The sequence below is a fragment of the Amblyomma maculatum genome, chromosome 10, assembly GCF_055883805.1.
Source record: "Amblyomma maculatum isolate TAMU_Amacu chromosome 10, ASM5588380v1, whole genome shotgun sequence".
Classification (NCBI taxonomy): domain Eukaryota; kingdom Metazoa; phylum Arthropoda; class Arachnida; order Ixodida; family Ixodidae; genus Amblyomma; species Amblyomma maculatum.
The window spans coordinates 75205157-75213805 of NC_139353.1; positions in this window are offsets into that span (position 1 = coordinate 75205157).

Consider the following 8649-nt stretch of genomic DNA (forward strand, 5'->3'; position numbering starts at 1 on the left):
GTCATTTTTGTAATGAGTGTGAGTTGACACTTCAAATGATAAATGTCTCGCAGCAATTAGCTCATGTATTGTATTGTATTGGGGTTTTATGGCGCATAAGCAACTGAGGCTATCATGCGCCAAGAGCAAGGTTAAAATCTGTTCTTATTTGAAAAGGGGAAGAAGGTTCGTTAAAGTTTACAGTTTGTTCAGAATGTCTGCTTCTTTTAAAAAACTAAGAACATATCTTAAGTTTATTATTGCTCTTTCTCCTAAAAGTAATTTGGGATGGAAAGGGATGGCACGATCATAAAAAATAGTGAAATGCTTTCTCCGTAGTGTCTCTAGTTTTGGGCATGTAATCAGGATGTGGTTCACTGTCAGTACTTCTCCGCATTCTCCACACGTAGGCTTATCTTGTTTCATTAGTAAAAAATTATGTGTGAGATGTGTGTGGCCGATACGCAGACGGCATACTGTAACCTCCATGAAGCGTTCCTGATGAGTGCTTGTTTCCCATTCTTCTATTATAGGCTTTACGAGGTGCAATTTATTACTTTCTTGGTTATTCCATATAGACTGCCATATATCCTTTTGTTTTCGTTTAATTAACTTTATGCAATCCTTATAAGGTATGTTTACTTTCTCTATTTCTTTCCTGCCTGCTTGAGCAGCACACACGTCCGCTCTCTCATTTCCTTCAATGCCCATGTGGCTTGGAACCCAACAGAATATTATGTTATGTCCTTGGGCTGATATCTTTATTACATCGTGTATTATGTTACCGAGTAATGGCATGACTGCATTTCTGGAGTTTAGAGCTGTGAGCACACTCAGTGAATCTGTATAGATAACACTGTTCTCAGTGCCCTCGTACACAATTTTTGCTACAACTACCCGGACAGCATAACACTCGGCTGCAAATACTGATGCACATTGAGGAAGTCGAATAATTTTTTCGGAGTTCGGATCCACTACAGCGCTGCCAACATAGGAGGCAGTTTTTGATCCATCCGTGTAAAACTCTGTGCAGTTTCTGTATTTCTCTTTTAGTGCGCAATATTCTTGTAATATATATTCGGTAGGAGTTTCGCTCTTTTTGAACTGTGTAAGAGTGAGGTCACAGACTGTTGGAAAGTTGTACCATGGGGCCAGGGGCCTATTTTCTTGAGCGACATCAGGCAAGGTGTTCAGAATATGGAGCTCACGGCAAATGTCTTCCAATCGCATTATCAATGGTCTTGTTGTCTGAGGCTTATTTGAGAATATTGTTCGGGAGGGGCAAGTTGTGACAATCGGGTAACAGATGTGTTTTTTCCGTGTCCTTATTTTGAGGACATATGCGCATGTAAGTAAAGCTCGTCTATCTTTCAGTGAAGGCTCGTTAGTTTCAACATAGAGGCTATGCACAGGAGACGTTCTGTATGCACCACAAGAAAGGCAGAGGCCTAAGTTATGCACTGGGTCTAATTTCTTTAAATATGATTGCCTAGCTGATCCATAAACTATGCTTCCATAGTCCAAGGAGGAGCGCACAAAAGAGCGATATATATGCAAAAGGCATGCCCTATCCGATCCCCAATGTTTGCGTGAAAGGACTTTTAGGATGTTTAGGGATTTGGAGGCTTTCTTCTTTAGTGCTTGTATGTGAGGGAGAAAAGTGAGTTTTTTTGTCAAAAGTAATGCCCAAGAATTTATGGTTATTGTTTATGGGCAATTTGATTTCATTTAGGTGTAAGGTAAGATTGGGCTGTATGCCTCGTTTGAGCGAGAACATAACTGCCATTGTCTTCTGCGGAGAAAATTTAAACCCATTTTGTTAGCTTATTTATTGTTAATTGGATCTGTCTCTCACATGTGGACATGTTGCATGATGTGTAGGCTATTTGAAGGTCGTCCACATAGAGTGAATACATTATGGAATTTGGTATTACTTTACTAATCGAATTTATTTTTACAATGAACAGTGTGGTGCTTAGAATGCACCCTTGGGGCACACCATTCTCCTGCAGAAAGGTTCTTGATAAAGTGGTCCCAAGACGTACTTGAAACGACTAATGTGACAAAAAGTCACTTAAAACCTTTAGCATTCTGCCACATATGCCTAAATCTGCTAGGTTGCGCAATATCCCATACCTCCAAGTTGTATCGTATGCTTTCTCAAGGTCAAAGAAAACGGCAAGGCAATGCTGTCGGTGTATAAAAGCCTCTCTGATAGTGTTTTCAAGACACACGAGATGGTCAGTTGTTGAGCATCTTTTAAAACCGCACTGATGAATGTTTAAAAGTTGATGAGATTCTAAAACAAAAGTTAGTCTGATGTTTAAAACACTTTCAAATGATTTTGCTAAACAGCTGGTGAGAGCGATGGGCCTATAACTACCAGGAGATGTCGGCTCCTTTCCGGGTTTTAAAAATGGTACGACAACAGCTTCTTTCCATGCCTCTGGCAATTTTCCTAGGACCCATATTTTGTTAAAAAAATTTAACAGTGCCTCTATGGCAGGTTCGGATAAGTGGGCGAGCATTTTGTAGTGAATTTGGTCAGGACCAGGTGCAGTTTGTTTACCGGCAGCTAGGACATTTTTTATTTCTTGTAGTGTAATTAAGCTATTATAAGGAGTTTTTGTTTATCTGCTGTGTTTTTGTGTTTTAGGAATGTTTGAGTGTAGTGTGATGAACTGGAAACTTCAGAAAAGTATTCACCTAAAATGTCGGCCTGTTCTTGTATAGTTGTCTGTACACCGGGGGTTGTTAGAAGGGGAATGGTAAATGGAGAGTAGCTGCCATTTAGCTTTCTAATCTGTTCCCACATTTGTTTTGATGTTGTTGAGCTGTTTATAGAAGTTACATAGTTCTGCCAGGAGGCTTTTTCGGCGCGGCGGCGGATGTAGCGGGCTTTTGCTCTTGCTTTTTTAAACTTGACGAAATTGTCCTGTGTTGGGTATCTGCGAAAAATTCCCCATGCTTTGTTTTGTTCTTTTTTTGCTTGTTTACATTCTTTTGAATACCAGGTTTTGTGATTTTGTTTCACCACTCCTGAGGACTGAGGAATTGCTATATGTGCTGCAGTAAGGATACAATTTGTGTAAGCATCGTTTAGTTCATCTATATTTATCTGGAGTAATTTTTTCTAGGCTGGCCTTCTCTCGGAACAGTGCCCAATCGGCTAAATGCAGCTTCCAGCGTCGCGGCTTGGATGGGATGATTTGTGGCGAAGATGTTAGGCTGATTAATATAGGTAAGTGATCCCTTCCGTATGGATTATCTAAAACGTCCCATTTAAAATCTGTAAAAATTGATGGTGAGCTTAAGGATAAATCAATACAGCTCATTTTGCCTGAACTAGATGAACAGTAGGTTGGTTTCCCGGTGTTAAGGAGACAAATATTATTACATAGTATACAATCCTCGATGATTTCGCCTCTCGTATCTGTTTTTCTACTGCCCCAAAGAATGGAATGTGCATTAAAATCTCCTACTATTAAAAATGGCTCTGGAAGCTGCTTTAAAAGATCTTCTAATTCATAACTACTAAATTTAAGGTGCGGCTCTAAGTATATGCAGCACACAGTTATAGTTTTAAAATGTGTTGTGTTGTGTTGGGTTTTATGGCGCATAAGCAACTAAGGCTATCATGCGCCAAGAGCGAGGTTAATGTATGTTCTGGTTGCAAAAGAGGAAATGGATATGTTAAATCTATAGTTTATTTAAAAAGCTTCCTTCTTCTAGGAAACTGAGAACAGATGCTAGGTTTACAAGTGCTCTTTCTCCTAAAAGCAAGGTGGGATGGAATGGGATGGTATGATTGTAAAATATAGTAAAATGTTTTCTCCGTAGTGCCTCAAGTTTTGAGCATGTAATTAGAATGTGGTTTACAGTGAGTATCTCGTCGCATTCTTCACAGGTCGGTTTGTTATGTTTCATTAGCAGAAAGTTATGTGTTAGATGTGTATGTCCAATACGAAGACGGCATACTATCACTTCCATAAAACGTTGTTGATGTGTGCTCGATTGCCATTCTCCTAGTACAGGCTTTATGAGACGCAACTTATTATTTTCTTGGTTGTTCCATCTGGACTGCCATTTATTCATCTGTTTATGTTTTATTAATTTCAAGCAATCACTATGTGGTATGTTTACTTTCTGAATCAATTTGTTGTGGGCAAGTGCAGCACATTTGTCTGCTCTTTCATTGCCGTCAATGCCTACGTGACTAGGGACCCAACAGAACACTATGTTGTGTCCTTGTGTCGTGATCATTTTTACATTATGTATTATGTCACCGATTAGAGGCATGGCAGCATTTCTGTGATTTAAAGCCATCAGTACACTCAACGAATCGGTGTAGATGACACTGTTACAAATGCCTTCATTCACTATTTTTTCTACAGCTGTCAGGATAGCATAGGATTCAGCTGTAAAGATTGATGCGCACTGAGGAAGCCTAATTATTTGTTCCCAGTTCTCTTCAACTACGGCACAGCCAACATAAGTAGAAGTTTTTGATCCATCTGTATAAAACTCTGTATAATTACTGTACTTTTCTTTTATTGTGCGAAATTCTTGTATTATATGCTCTTTAGGAGTTTGGCTTTTGTTGAAGTGTGTTAGAGTGAGATCACAGACATTTGGAAGTTTGTACCATGGGGGTAGGGGGCTGTTTTTTGGTGCAGTGTCGGGCAAGGTGTCCAGAATTTCTAACTCACTGCAAATGTTTTCGAAACGCATTATCAGTGGCCTCGTCGCTTGTGGTTTATTTGTGAAAATTACTCGTGAGCGGCATGTTGAGACTATTGGATAGCAGAGGTGTTTTTTCTGTGACCTTATTCTAAGGACATAAGCACATGTAAGTGAAGCCCTTCTATCTTTCAGCGGAGGCTCATTCGTCTCTGCATACAGACTATCAACAGGGGATGTTCTGTAAGCGCCACAAGAAAGGCGTAAACCTAAGTTATGTACCGGGTCCAATTTCCTTAGGTATGATGGTCTAGCTGACCCGTAGACTATGGACCCGTAGTCCAAGCTAGACCGCACAACAGATCGATATATATGTAGAAGACACGCCCTATCAGACCCCCAGTGTTTCCGAGAGAGAACCTTCAGTATGTTTAGAGATTTTATGGCTTTCCTCTTTAGGATGTTTATGTGAGGCAGGAATGTTAGTTTTCTGTCGAACGTTACACCCAAAAATTTATGTTCGCTCTTTACTGGCAACTCAATCCCATTTAAGTGTAACTTGGGATTGATCTGTATACCTCGTTTCAGCGAGAACATTACTGCCACGGTTTTCTGTGGGGAAAATTTGAACCCATTTTTAAAAGCCCATGAGTCTAGTTTATTTAGTGTTAATTGTACTTGTCTTTCACAAATTGATATGTTTGAGGATGTGCAGGCTATTTGAAGGTCGTCGACATACAGCGAGAACATAATGGATTTTGGGATTACCTTGCTAATAGAATTCATTTTTACAATAAACAAAGTTGTACTTAAAATGCACCCCTGAGGTACCCCATTCTCTTGAATAAAGTTCCTCGAGAAGGTGGTACCGAGACGTACTTGAAATGAACGACCTGATAGAAAGTCCTTCAGAACATTTAGCATCCGGCCTCGGATGCCCAAATCTGCTATATCGCGTAGGATCCCGAACCTCCAAGTCGTATCGTATGCCTTTTCCATGTCAAAAAAAACGGCAAGGCAATTTTGTTTATGTATGAACGCTTCCCTGACAGTATTTTCAAGACGCACTAAGTGGTCGGTCGTTGCACACCCTTTTTTAAAACCACACTGATGAACATTAAGAAGTTTATGAGATTCTAAGATGAAAGTTAGTCGGATGTTTAAAACACTTTCAAAACATTTTGCTAAACAGCTGGTCAGAGCTATGGGTCTGTAACTGCCCGCTGAGGTCAGCGGCTTTCCTGGTTTCAGAAACGGAACAATAACGGCTTGTTTCCAAGCCTCCGGGAGTTTACCCAGAGTCCAAATTTTGTTAAAGAATTTCACAAGTGCCTCTACAGAGGATTCGGATAAATGAGCCAGCATTTCGTAATGAATTTCGTCAGGACCAGGCGCAGTCTGTTTTCCAGCAGCAAGGACGTTCTTTACTTCTTGGAGTGTAATAAAACTATTATATGATTCATTTCTGCCACCACTTGTTGTGAGTTTTTGTTTCTCAGCTATGTTTTTGTATTTTAGGAATGTTTCTGTGTAGTGTGACGAACTTGAAACGTGTGCGAAATGTTCGCCTAGTATATTGGCCTGTTCTTCTATGCTAGTCTGAACACCAGGGGCTGTGAGGATGGGAATTGTAAACGGGGAAAAGTTTCCACTGAGTTTACGAACTTGTTCCCACATTTTTTTAGACGTCATTGAGCTATTTATTGACGTGACATACTTCTGCCAGGATTCTTTTTCAGAGTTGCGACGGATGTATCGAGCTTTAGCTTTGGCCTTTTTAAAAGCTGTAAGATTTTCGTGTGTAGGGTACCTTCGGAAAACACCCCATGCTTTATTTTGTCGCTTTTTGGCCTCCTTACATTCCCGAGACCACCACGTCTTGTGTTTTTGTCGCATCACACCTAAGGACTGTGGAATGGCGAGGTGAGCGGCAGTGATAATGCAAGTCGTGAACAACTCATTTATTCTGTCGACACTAAGGGCATCTGTAAAAACTGCTCCTAGATTCGCCTCTACTTTAAAAAGCTCCCAATCTGCTAAGTGAAGTTTCCACCGTTTCGGTTTGGTCGGCATGAGTGATGGTGAGGATGATAAGCTGATTATTGCTGGCAGGTGGTCGCTACTATACGGGTTGTTCAGAACATCCCATTTAAAATCATTAAAAAGGGAAGGTGAACTAAAAGCCAAATCTAAAAAACTCATTTTTCCTGTCCTTGGTGAACAGTACGTGGGCTCACAGGAGTTCAATAAGCAAATGTCTGAACTAAGAATAAAATCCTCGATAAGCTGTCCACGTGTATCACTTTTTTCACTTCCCCACAAAGGAGAGTGTGCATTAAAATCTCCTACTACTAGGTAGGGCTCTGGTAGCTGGCAGAAAAGGTTTTCTAGATCATGGAGTGTTATTTTAAGATTTGGTTGAATATAGACAGAACACACCGTAAGAGTTTTAAAGGCAATTATTGTGGCTGCTACAGCTTCTAAGGGAGTGTTTAATTTCAGTTCTTGAGCTGGAACTCCACTTTGCAATATGATGGCCGCACCACCCGAAAGCCTGCTTGCTTGCTCTCGATCTCGACGGAAGACTTGATATTTTTTCAGTATATTCGAGTGCATGCAACCTAAATTTGTTTCCTGTACGCACAGTGCAACTGGCGAGACTGTATCTAGAATGTCTTTTATGTCATTAATATTCTTTAGAAGTCCTCTACAGTTCCACTGTACCAGGAATGCCATCTTTTTTTGTTGAAAGCTTGGAGATTAAGTTAAGTTTTTTCCAGGGCCCGTGATTCGGGCCTTGTCTGTTTTTGTTCGTTCCAAGGAGCTCCGCCGTCTCTGTGATGAAGACGGCAAAGAGCTGTCCTGGCCTATGTCCATTACCTCGTCTGAGGTGCTGGACGAACGTACCAGAGGCACGTGTTCCTTATTTTTAGACCTTGCCTCGTGGGCAGAGGTCTTGTGGCCCGCCGACCCTGAGGGACGCGTAGCCTGTTTTGGGGGTGGTGGAGGAGCGGGAGCTGCTTCCACCAGGGCAGGGGATGGCACTACCTCAGCCTCGTTTGAGGTCTGGGTAGGTGCCGAAGGCCGTTGTGGTGCCCCGCCCTGTCGCACCACATCGGCGAGATTTGGTTTCGCTGTGAACTGAAAAGTGTTCTTGGTTTTGTTGTACTGGGTACGTGCCTCTTTGTATGTGATGTTCTTTGTTGTTTTTAGTGTTATGATCTGCTTTTCTTCTTTCCATTTTTGGCAGGATCGAGAGTATGCGGGGTGATCCCCCTCACAGTTTGCACAGCGTGGGTCTGCGGTGCAGTTATCAGAGTTGTGGTCGTTCGCAGCACATTTCGCACAAGTTCTGCGGCCACGGCAACTTTGCGAACCATGGCCGTATTTCTGGCAGTTGAAGCATCTCCTCGGATTTGGGATGTACGGTCGGACGTTTATTTTGATGTATCCAACTTCAATTGACTCTGGGAGGGTGCAGCTATTGAAAGTCAGAACCAGATGTTTTGTAGGGATCTCCTTGTTATCCTTTCGGATTTTTATTCTGTGAACCGCTATGACGTTTTGGTCTGCTAGTCCTTCTGCCATTTCATCTTCAGTGAGAGCAATGAAGTCTATCTCAGATATTACTCCTTTTACAATGTTCAAGGATCGGTGGGGAGTGATGACGACGGGGATGTCCCCAAGCGACACAATGTTTTTCAGGTTGGAGGACTGGCACTTAGTTTGTACTTCTAGCAAGAGGTCCCCATTTGCAAGTTTTGATACTTTGTATCCAGGGCCCAGGTCTTTAGTGAGACACTTTGACACTATGAAAGGGGATATTTTTCGAGCGGGTTTTTCTAGCTCTTCGCTATGTATGACATGGAACTTTGGGAAAGTCTCTTTTGTTTTCACAAAGAAATGGCTTGTAGCATCGGCCCGCCCTCGTTTGCTTGGAGGGCGATCATTTGTTTGGGAGAAAGAATCCATGAAAGGGTTTGTGTTTTC